The sequence below is a fragment of the Lytechinus variegatus genome, chromosome 8 (genome assembly GCF_018143015.1).
Source record: "Lytechinus variegatus isolate NC3 chromosome 8, Lvar_3.0, whole genome shotgun sequence".
NCBI lineage: Eukaryota > Metazoa > Echinodermata > Echinoidea > Temnopleuroida > Toxopneustidae > Lytechinus > Lytechinus variegatus.
Window position 1 is genome coordinate 40,413,081 of NC_054747.1, and position 11,494 is coordinate 40,424,574.

At 38.0% G+C, this 11,494-nt stretch overlaps 1 pseudogene; it reads right to left on the reverse strand.

The window, feature by feature from the left end:
- Positions 1 to 240: 240 nt before the first annotated feature.
- The window catches only part of LOC121420497, a 34,204-nt pseudogene continuing 22,950 nt past the window's right edge, over positions 241 to 11,494 (reverse strand).

Sequence of the window (11,494 nt, forward strand, 5' to 3'; positions counted from 1 at the left end):
TGAAACTGACCCCAACCAACCGCTGGCCTGTCATCGATAGTAACATAATAGCTTTGATCGATCTGGGCCCTGTCTTACCAAGAGTTGCAATTGATTCAATCATCCTCAAGTATATCAAGGCATGGTCACACTGCCCGAGCGTTGTTGGAGCGGAGAGAAAGAAAAATCATCATCGGTCGCTCCCGTTCACCATTTTCGATTGTTTTTATTTTGTTTTTATTTTTTCCCCAATTTTGTGAGCGAAATTCGACCCACTCTCCCTACCGCTCCAACAGCGCTCGGGCGGTGTGACCATGCCTTTATGGAAATCCATCATCGTCACAATCTTTACTACAGGAAGTTTGGACAAAGTCCCTTGTAGACCAAGAATAGCACACCCAATTGTCAAGAAGCAAATGAATGTACGAGTCAACATCATATACAAGTACCTAGAAAACACTTTGAACATTCCTGCACTATAGGTGTTGGCATTGATGGCTTCCATAGTTGCGTTTGATCGGATCAATCGCAACTGTTTGTAAGACAGGTCCCTGGAGCAGGTTTCACCGGCGTGACTGGAGGGGTAACATAACATAGATGAAGAGAGAGGGAAAAAGCTAGAGGTTATAACTCATCGTGCATTTCGTCTGCTGTGGGACCGCTTGGAAGATCAAGGATCCTGGCAAAGTCTTTGAAGTACTCCACGTCCATCTCTACGATTTCTTCTCTCGTAACGTAACCTTTGTTTTCATGGTCAAAGATCTTGAAAGCCTGGATTGTGAAGAGAAGTTAGGAAAACAAGTTGATTCAATTTGACTGGCTATGTTTGGGGGGGGGGGGGGGGGCTGTTGACGAACAGACTTAGAGTTACACTTATGTCACAGAGTCAAATCTGTCAATTAAGGCTGTCCTAACAAAACAGAAAAAGTGGCCCCTGCACACAGGTTGCCCTTATAGAAAGGTTCTAGAAAACACATTCTTTTCCAATGGGCAAAAAAATTTGAAGGCCACTAAGGACAGGTTTTTTTACTACAAACAAGTGGTCACTACAAAGACAGGTTGACTCTATACGGGATCTTACATACATGTAGTAAACCTCAATAATGAATATCATGTAGTGCACCTCCTGTGAGTATGGTCCAACCAGTGCAGGTGATGCATATATAGTAATACAATGGCCTAAATACTTTCTGGAATCGTGGACAGGGAACACTGGCAGCTGCTACAGTGTTGGCAATCCTTGATTAGCCCGACTATCCATAAGACTGAACAAACCAAAATACTACACACCCCAGGTATTGGATGGTCATCGTTGCATCGACGGAAGAAAAACATTAACCCTTTGCACGGTGATGTTGCAATTTTTCAAAATCGTACAATTAAATTCAACAATTGTAATAATTATCTTTCTTCCCTAACTTCATATTAAAAATGCTAATAAATGGCAAAAGTTCTGGACAACACCTATGTAACAATCATCAGTTTGATGGTTAAAAATGGAAATTTTGATTCAAAGAAAATAACATGGAAACAATTGTCATTATTATTCCTCAAAAGTGAATTCAGCGTGCAAAGAGTTAACAATGATATGATGCACGCTACTGAGAATTTGAGTGAAACTCTAAAATAGTTAAATTTAAATATTTGTGATTCATTCAATTTTGTACTAATCTTTGAAGCAAAATGACCCAGAACTGATAAGTATAGCAACATTTCTCACTCTAAAATCTAAAGACACTGTGGTCCCATTGGTCTGTTCACCATTGTACATTATTTGGCTTAAGCTTTATCACGCACAATGATTATTACTAAATATTTTTCCTTAAATTTGGCTCAAATGTGATATAAATACAGGACTTTTTTGGTAGATCTGTTCTGTTATAGGGATTGACCTTTGAAAGGTCTTGAGGCCTATTGTTAATCCCACCACTTTCTGTTATTTACTCTATTAATAATGTACCCTGTATTTTTGAAAATGTTTTTTATGCTATTGGACCCGTATTTTTATCAGATTGTGGAAAATAAATAAATGTAAAAATGTAGATTTAAGCATTTTTCTTGGCTAAGTAAAATTAATATTTTCGATTGAATACCAGCCAGGTATCTAGATGTCGAGCTATTAATCACAAATGAGGGGTTTGTAAAATTTATTGATAATGTTGAATGCAGTCCATACCTCTTCAGCCATAGGATACTCTATATCCCTCGAGTTAGTCTCATCTTCATCCTCTTTGGTGATATCAATGAAGTAATACTTGAACTGCTCAAAGTTGAGTTGATGGGACTCTCCGAGAAGGCTGAGGAAACTGTCTCGTAGAGCTTCTGGGTTCATGTACCCCATCTCAATAACCTTCAGAGAGAGAGAGAGAGAGAGGTAAAGGTTGGCTCAATTAGTTACCTTCATTTTCCTACCGACGCTAGTGAAAAAAATAAGAGTCTTTGTAAAAACGATGAGGAACAGACAGAAAAAAAAGATAGATGGATGAATTGACACACTGTAGATAAATGAATAGATATTTTCCCATAAATACTTACTTTGTCTCCCTTTTTATATGTCCAGAGAACTCTGACCTCATCCAGACCGGTGTAGGTATTTATAACATCTCTGCTACAGTCAGAGTCATCAAACGTGGGCAGAGATGTGAAGAGAATGGTAGCTGATATACTCCTGCCATGAGAACGAACCTGGTGGAGATAACCTGGATTTAAAAACAAGGATATTGAAGAAATTACTGTAAGTAGGCCAAAATGATTTTTAAGTTGTTTATTCGGTTACACTTTGTAATTCTGAAGGTTCGTAATTCCAAAACACGTAAATTGCCTATACCTCGATGTTCATTAATCCGAAAAACATAAAAGGGTTCGTTAATCCGAACATATGTGGCGTTATTCCGAAGGTTCGTTATTGCGAAGGTTTGATAATCGGTTTATTCAATGGTATGGCACCAATATATCAACAAGACCTTGTCATGCCTTATACACCAGCTCGTAGCCTAAGACAATCACACCAGCAACTTACACGTGTAGCATATGGTGCGCGAGCTTTCTCTGCCTCAGCACCTTCTCTCTGGAATAATTTGCTGTTGAATTTAAAAATCATATCACTGGAGACCTTCAAATTTAAACTGAAGTCTTATGGATTTTAACAGTATCAGTTATTGACACTTTGACACTCATCAAAACTCTTTCATTCTTTGTTTTCTTGTACACCTTGGAATAGAATATTTCTAGATATATGGCACTATAAATGCCTATTATTATTTTTACTTTTGAAAGAAAAATACCATAAGCTACAACGATGTATCGACTGTTATTATTAATCAAAAATTTTAATACAAACTAGACAGATTGTTCAGTGCATGCACTTGAAATTTAAAATGTCACTATTGCTTGACTAAGAATAAATTACACACCTACATATCAGCCAGTTTGAGTTCTACGTTCTGCTTCTCAATCTCTTCTTTCTCAATCTCATACTTCTTACAAACAATACGGTCAGCGTTCTTTCTCTTATGCAGCTTCATTTCTTTGAACCAATCTCCCCCTTCAAATTCTGTTTAATACATTTAAAGTTATGCTTAAAACTCATCTTTTTAAATCTTAAATTGATCATATCATATGTTTTATTGGCCCATTTATTTCTTTATTCATGATCTGGTGTAAATTGTAATATTAGTTTTGATACATTTTGTTGTGCAAGGTATTTCTATTTCTATTTCCTTTATACTTCATTTTTCCTCTCTCTTAACCGCTTAGAGGCAATTTGCGAATTTGCGGTATATAAAAATTGTTATTATTATTATTTATATTTTTCATTTTATTCCTAATTATTTGGTTAAAAGATAGATAAATGATTCAAAGATCCAAGGAGCAGTAAACAAACTTGTTCACAGTAATTACAACGTAATCGTATATGAAGATCAAAATTGAAAATAAGAAGAAAACATATTATTGGACATCAGACATAAGAATACGATGTGGAAGAGGTTCATTGTGGTTACGAATTGCATGGAAGAAATAACCAGCTGTCTCACGATGTATCAAACGTAGTAGGAAAGTGATGTTTCGTCTGCAAGCTGCTAGACTTTGTCAGGCAATGAGCAAAGTGTGTGTGTGTGTATGAGTTTTGTCAGACGTGTATCAATCAGATTTAATTATTTACGTCTGGGACCGACCTTTAACGTCACCATCCGAAAGACGTGACCAAGGTTTGAACCTCTGCATCAATTTGTAACTTCCCACGTAACTTGGATTACAGGCGCACGCCACAACGCTGCTGTGCACGGGTTATATAGCGTCGGCGAGGGGGAGGCGTGCCCAGCTGCATGCTATTGTCTGGCTCCACTCGGGTGTGAGCCGCTCTGTGATTGGCCGAAGCATACAAGACAACAATAATAAACAAGTGGAATGCCTCTGGCCGTCTCACCTGCATCACGCGGTTCAATATAGCAGCAGTGCTCACTTTGAATACTACTCTAACTCGCACAAGATGTTCAGTGATACATGGTTACTCTTATTTCCCTTTTTTATTAACTAGACCAATAAACTTACAGAGATATGATGGTTATTCAACGAAAAACCCCAACATGGCCAAAGTTCATTGACCTTACATGACCTTTGACCTTGATCATGTGACCTGAAACTCAAACAGGATGTTCAGTGATACTTGATTACTCTTATGTACAAGTTTCATGAATCAGATCCATAAACTTTCAAAGTTATGATGGTAATTCAACAGATACACCCAATTCGGCCAAAGTTCATTGACCTTTGACCTTGGTCATGTGACCTGAAACGCGCACAGGATGTTCAGTGATACTTGATTACTCTAATGTCCAAGTTTAATGAACTAGACCAATAAACTTTCAAAGTTATGATGGTAATTCAACAGATACCCCCGATTCGGCCAAAGTTCATTGACCCAAAATGACCTTTGACCTTAATCATGAGACCTCAAACTTGCACAAAATTTTCAGTGATGCTTGATTACTATTATGTCCAAGTTTCATGAATCAGATCCATAAACTTTCAAAGTTATGACGGGAATTCAACAGATATCCCCAATTCGGCCAAAGTTCATTGACCCTAAATGACCTTTGACCTTGGTCATGTGACGTGAAACTCATGCAGGATGTTCAGTGATACTTGATTAACCTTATGTCCAAGTTTCATGAACTAGGTCCATATATTTTCTAAGTTATGATGACATGTCAAAAACTTAACCTCAGGTTAAGATTTCGATGTTGATTCCTCCAACATGGTCTAAGTTCATTGACCCTAAATGACCTTTGACCTTGGTCATGTGACATGAAACTCTAATAGGATGTTCAGTAATACTTGATTAACCTTATGGCCAAGTTTTATTAAGTAGGTCCATATACTTTCTAAGTTATGACATCATTTCAAAAACTTAACCTCAGGTTAAGATTTGATGTTGACGCCGCCGCCGCCGTCGCCGTCGGAAAAGCGGCGCCTATAGTCTCACTTTGCTTCGCAGGTGAGACAAAAAATCAGTATCATGTCACGGTGTAAAATTTTGATCACAGAGGGTTTAAATCATTGTAGGAGTGTGGGCTTTTCTTCCTCAAACTTAAAAAATCTGGGAGATTACAGAAAAGAGAAGGGCAATACACAGAAAACATTAAAAGATATTTCCAACTATTTGTTTTGAAATCGTTACGACAACTAGCGTTTAGTATCTGCAAATCAACATCAGCATTTTAGTACTGAAGAGGGATTATCCTATCTGGTGTTACTCTAAAGGCAACTGGTGTTGTGTCAAAATGTCTCTGGTGTTTTCCTAAAGATACCCGACTTGTCTTAAATTAACACCAACACTTATGCTTACACCAGATAGGCATTTAAGCAAAATTCTCGTCAGTGTTAAAATGGCATTGGTCTGATTCTAAACTGGTAGTGTTTCAACACTTCTGGTGTTTTCCTATAGATAGTAAACTGGTTTTAAAGGTAAATGCTAGTTTTGGTAACTATATCAAAATGAGTTCGTACAGAATCCAATGAAATGACCACCAAAGTGTCTGTTTGCATAAATAAAACGATTGTGCCAAAGGATTCTGGAAGAAATTGTGTAATTGCTGAGAAATCAGCAAATAAGCACAGGATTCGGGTAAAGCGTCGGCCCGACATTCAAAGCAATAATTAAACACTGTCCCACGTGCGCTTATCTGTGTTGGGGATCTTCGGTGTGAACATTTTTCAGCGTAGATTTCAAGATTTCACAAAGTTCAGTTTATGTAACTGTACCAGATCTAGATCCTCGATGATATACTGACAATTAAGCCTTGTTTTACAGACTTTCTCATGAAATCAGTGTTTACTGCAACTACTGGAATTTCTCTTTAAGATTAACACCGGCATTTTGACACTGAAGAGGGCATATCCTTACCTGCGGGAATATATAGACAATCACCAGGATTGAGTGTTGCCCAGGTCCACTGTACTTTTGCAACGTCAGGATATTGGAACATATTGATCATATCAACGTCAAGCTTGGAATAACCAGATCCGACATAATAAGGCTGAAATAGAAGGAAAGATACATGAAATTTGATGAAAAAACTTCACATTGAAACATGGATCTATTTGGAACAAGAATTTATATCTAGGAAACCCAGACACGCCAACCTGAAAAAGAACATTTCAGTATTTTCAAAGCAGACAATCAGTATTTCGGTGAGGAAATCAGTATTTTCAAAAAATACCTAGGACCACACATACAACTGAAACTTGAGAAATCAGTATTTAACATGAAACTATCAGTATTCTTCTCACTTTTCAGTACTAAATACTGAAAATCAGTACTACTTGGCAGCCCTGGAAACCCTCAAAACCAAGGAATGGAGCAGCTTGATTGAATCGACATCAAGTTGAGAATCGCCAGATTCAACAAATAGGGCTGAAAGAGATAGAAACGACCAATAATCCTAATAAATATTACAATGCTGATTCATTAAACATGCATAGGCCAAGCTTATTAATCTGAGCCAGTCTTACAAAGGGTTATGGTCAGCGGCGTAACAGGGGGCGGTGGCGGGGGGGGGGGGGGGGACAAGAGCCAAAAATTTCCCGGTCATATCATGGTATGAACAGGCGTAATGGTGTAATGAGGTGAGGATTTTTGAGAGGACCTGATTTCGGGCAGAATTTATCTTTAAAAAAAAAAGTTGCAAGTAAGCGAGCAATTTTTTTTTTATAGATTTTTAATATAAAAATCAAATTTTGTGATAGATTTTGACATGATATCCAGAGAATAATATATTTCACTCTTCTCTCTTTCCGTTCTTTTTTTTGTGGTCTGTACGCCACTGTGAACAGGATTCTTTGGGGCAGTAGCATAAAGAGTACAAAAATTAGGGGCACAGAATGGCGCATGTGCTAAAAAGCTGCTAAATATAAGTCCCGAGCGAGCGAGAAAAAAAATCACCTTTTCATGAGAATCTAACTTTGAGATATTTTTTTACATCATATTCGGTAAATAAAATCATACCCTACACTTTTTCTTTGCTTTTCTCTCCTCCATTTTTGTTCTTGGTTATAGAAAATTTGGGGACATGGCCCAACCCTTCCATACTGATATATGGCATTGCTATGCAGTTGGGGTACGGGGCGGAGCCCCCGGAACTTCTTGATATCAAAGCCATTTAAACCTCGCAGATTGCTGCTATTTTTAATCAACGCGGGTACATACAAAATATAACTTTTACGGAACACATTTATTCAACCCAGTTGCGTAACAACCCAAATATTTTGAGGGGGCAAAACAAAGCAATGTGGAAAAATTTGTTTAAAAAAAAGTCGCCAGCGAACAAAGCGAGCTGGAACAAAAATTTCCTAGTGAAAATAAATTCTAATTAAGTGATAGATTTTTTTTGTTTTTCTAAATCTGTTTATGTATTCACTCATTGATTGATTGATTGATTGACTGATTCATTCATTCAATCAATCAATCAATCAATCAATCAATCATTCATTCATTCACTCACTCATTCAATTAATCCATCCATCCATCCAATCATCCATTCATTCATTCAAGTTATTTAGGTTGTTTTTTTTGGGGGAGGGGTGCATTTTGCATGTTTGTATCGAAGAGTATAACTATTAGGAAATGTGGTACGAGGATACAAACAAGAAAATTAGTTGCTAATTATTGCCAAATATTAGGACTGTCCATTAGTGGAAGTCAAACAGGTCATTGTCTTTCGACAGGGAATAAAAAAAACATTAGTTTTAGGTTGCCTACTCTAAGTATCAATTGAAAGCTGACAATGGGAACAATTAATATCCACAATCAATGGACATTACTAATAATCTTTGGAAGCTTTTATTGTATCAAATATCTTGATTGGCAGCATAACAATGCATAGTCATGACAGAAACCAAAACACGTTTTGAGTGATCGGGTCGTGTTTTAAAACTAATGATATCCGGGGAACGCATTAATGGTTATTAATTAAATATCAACTGCTCTGCTAAAGAAAGGGCAATTACACTGTATTTTTGTAGAGCAAGGAAAGACTTCGGGGGCCCGTTGCATAAAACTTTTTACCCGAGAAAACTCAGGTTGTCTTAACCGGAGGTTTTGCCCCGTGTTAAAGTCAATGGCAGAAATCAGACTAACCTTAGTTTTCAGTTTTTACCAGAGTTTTGTCAGGTAAAAAGTTTTATGCAACAGGCCTCTCATCAAGTGAGTGAAAACTACTTTTGGGGCAGAGACAACTTTAGAATATTTTAAATTTCATGATGATAATATATGAAAAATTTTTTTTTTTATTAAACCATAATAATAATAATAATAATAGGGGATACTTATTAAGCGCATAATAACTGGTCTAGTTCTCTATGCGGTATGTGGATATTTCTTATTTTCATTTTCACCCCTTATTGCCCCCTCTCCACTTATTCTTTCCTTTGTCATCCCTTCTATCTTTCCTCCTTCATTCTTCCTCTCATTCTTTCTTTTCCTCTCTAAGTCTCCTATCCATCCCATCTTTTCTTCCTCACCCTTTCTCTCCTCGCCATCTACGTCACTCCTTTCCTTTCACTCATTTTCCTCCATCTCTTCCTTTCTTCCCTCCATCCTTCTATTTTCTCTTGTCCTTTATCATCTATCTTTACTCCTTCATCCTTCTTCCCTTCCTCTCATTCTTTCTTTTCCTCTCTCTTCTATCCATCCCATCTTTTCTCCCTCACCCTTTCCCCATACATTCCTAATTCCGAAGGTTCGTATTTCTCAAGGATTGCAATTCCGAAGGTTCGTTAGTCCGAAAACGATATGAGGTTCGTATTTCCGAAGGTTCGTTAGTCCAATACGTAATGATTAACGAACCTTATCTCGTTTTTGGACTAACGAACCTTCGGAACAACGAACCTATTTCGTTTTCAGATTAACGAACCTCCGGAACAAAAAACCTTATTTTGCTTTCGGATTAACGAACCTTTGGAACAATGAACCTTATTTCGTTTTCGCACTAACGATCCTTATTTCGTTTTATCGAACCTTCAGAATAACGAACCTTCGGAATAACGCCACAAATGTTTGGATTAATGGACCCTTTTACGTTTTCGGATTAACGAACATCAAGGTATAGGCAATTTACGTGTTTCGGAATTACAAACCTTTGGAATAAAGAACCTTCAGAATTACGAAGTGTAACCACCCTTTCTCTCCTCGCCCTCTACTTCACTCCTTTCCTTTCACTCATTTTCCTCCATCTCTTCCTTTCTTCCCTCCATCCTTCTATTTTCTCTTGTCCTTTCTCTCCTCACCCTCTCTCTTCAGCTCCTATTTTCACCCTCCAATCTTCTACTCTCCCATCCATTTCTTCCCACTCTCCTATCTCTCATCCTTTCTTCCTTCCCTCCCACCCTGCCTCTCACTTTCCTCTCCATCCTCTTTTACTCCTTCATCCCAGTGGCGTATTGAGAAAAAAAATTGAGGGGGCTAGGTATGGCATGCCTAAAATTCATAAACAGTTACGAGCAAGCGAAGTGAGCGAGCAAAATCAAAATTTTTACTTCTAAAATCGAATTCTGAGATGCATCCTGACATGATATTCAGGAAATAATATTTTTCATCTTTCTTTCTTTCCTTTTCTCTTTTTTTTCTTGGTTGTGAATTTTTAAATATTTTTTTCAAAATGTCAACAGCCTCATCCATTCTCTTCCGTTTCTCCCTCCTCCCCCCATCCCTCACCTTCCTTCTCCTCTCATCCCTTCTTCTCTCCATCCCTACCACTCTTCGTTTCCTAGTCTCATCTCTTCTTCCCCTCCTACACTCCTCCCTCAAGCAATCCAACTCCCATACCTTTTCAGCCATTTCCAAGTACTTGGCATACTTTGGGTGTATCATGATGAAGTTCTTCTTCCCGGCCAGTAGGCAGTGAAGGTTGTGATCAGCGTCATAGTGGATGACCGATGCTGTTCCTCCGCTGCTGATCCAGAGGTTGGTCTCCTGGATGAACCGCTTGAAGGTACCACACAGCAGGCTCTTGGGTACCTAGCAAAGAACCACAGTGAAAGAGATTGATAATCATATGCCAATTTGAAAGTGCCACAAAGCAGGGTTTGGGTACATACATGTAGCAAAGAGGTATCAGGTACCTATGAACGAACCACCGTGAAAGAGACAGAGAATTATGTCTACCTCTCTTTTAGTGGTAATGAAACACAAGCAGATATCTTAAGAAAAAAGTATACCTTAGTCTGAAAAGCTGAGGTGATTCCTGTTTGAATCCCAAAACTGTTTGCAATTAATACTACAACATAACAAGAAATGAAATATTTATTTTGAAGCCTTGAATATATTAAAAAAGTTTTTGAATATCCCTTTTAATAGTAGACATACAAATCATTTTTTTTTGTAGCAAAGTGAAAGAAATTTTATGGGTCGAATAAGAATCTGCTACGATAAGTGTCAGGGGCGGCACAGGGATAGTTTGATGGGGGGGGGGGGGTAATGACCTGAATGTAATGATATTTATTCTCAATTGATCAATTAGGGCATTTGCATTTAAATAGTTCAAAAACTCCTTTTCTCCTGATCTCCTTTCTTCCCCTTTTCCTCTGTTTCTTCTCCTTTTTGTCCATCTTTTCTCTTCTTTAAATATCATACAGGGAGCACCTCCTGCACCCCCGGGGGCGGTTTCATAAGACTTGATACAATAGCAAATTTACAATAAATGTTAAAAGCTACTGGAATCCTTCATTCTGATTGGATGACTAGATGAATCACCTGTATTTCATGCCTCATCTCATCCGGTAGAACCGTCACCACATACCAGTCTTCAACATCATAATGGCTCAGGAACTTGGAGATCTTCATTCTTTTGTTGCTAGATCCCCGCTGCTCCTTTTTTAACTCTACTAAGACATCAAGGTCACCATACCTGGGTAGAGGATGAACAAAGTTACATAACACTAATAGTATGATGATGCAACATAATAATGATTAGGGGGGCGGGGCACTTCTATTGACGAGTGGACATCAGGCGCAACC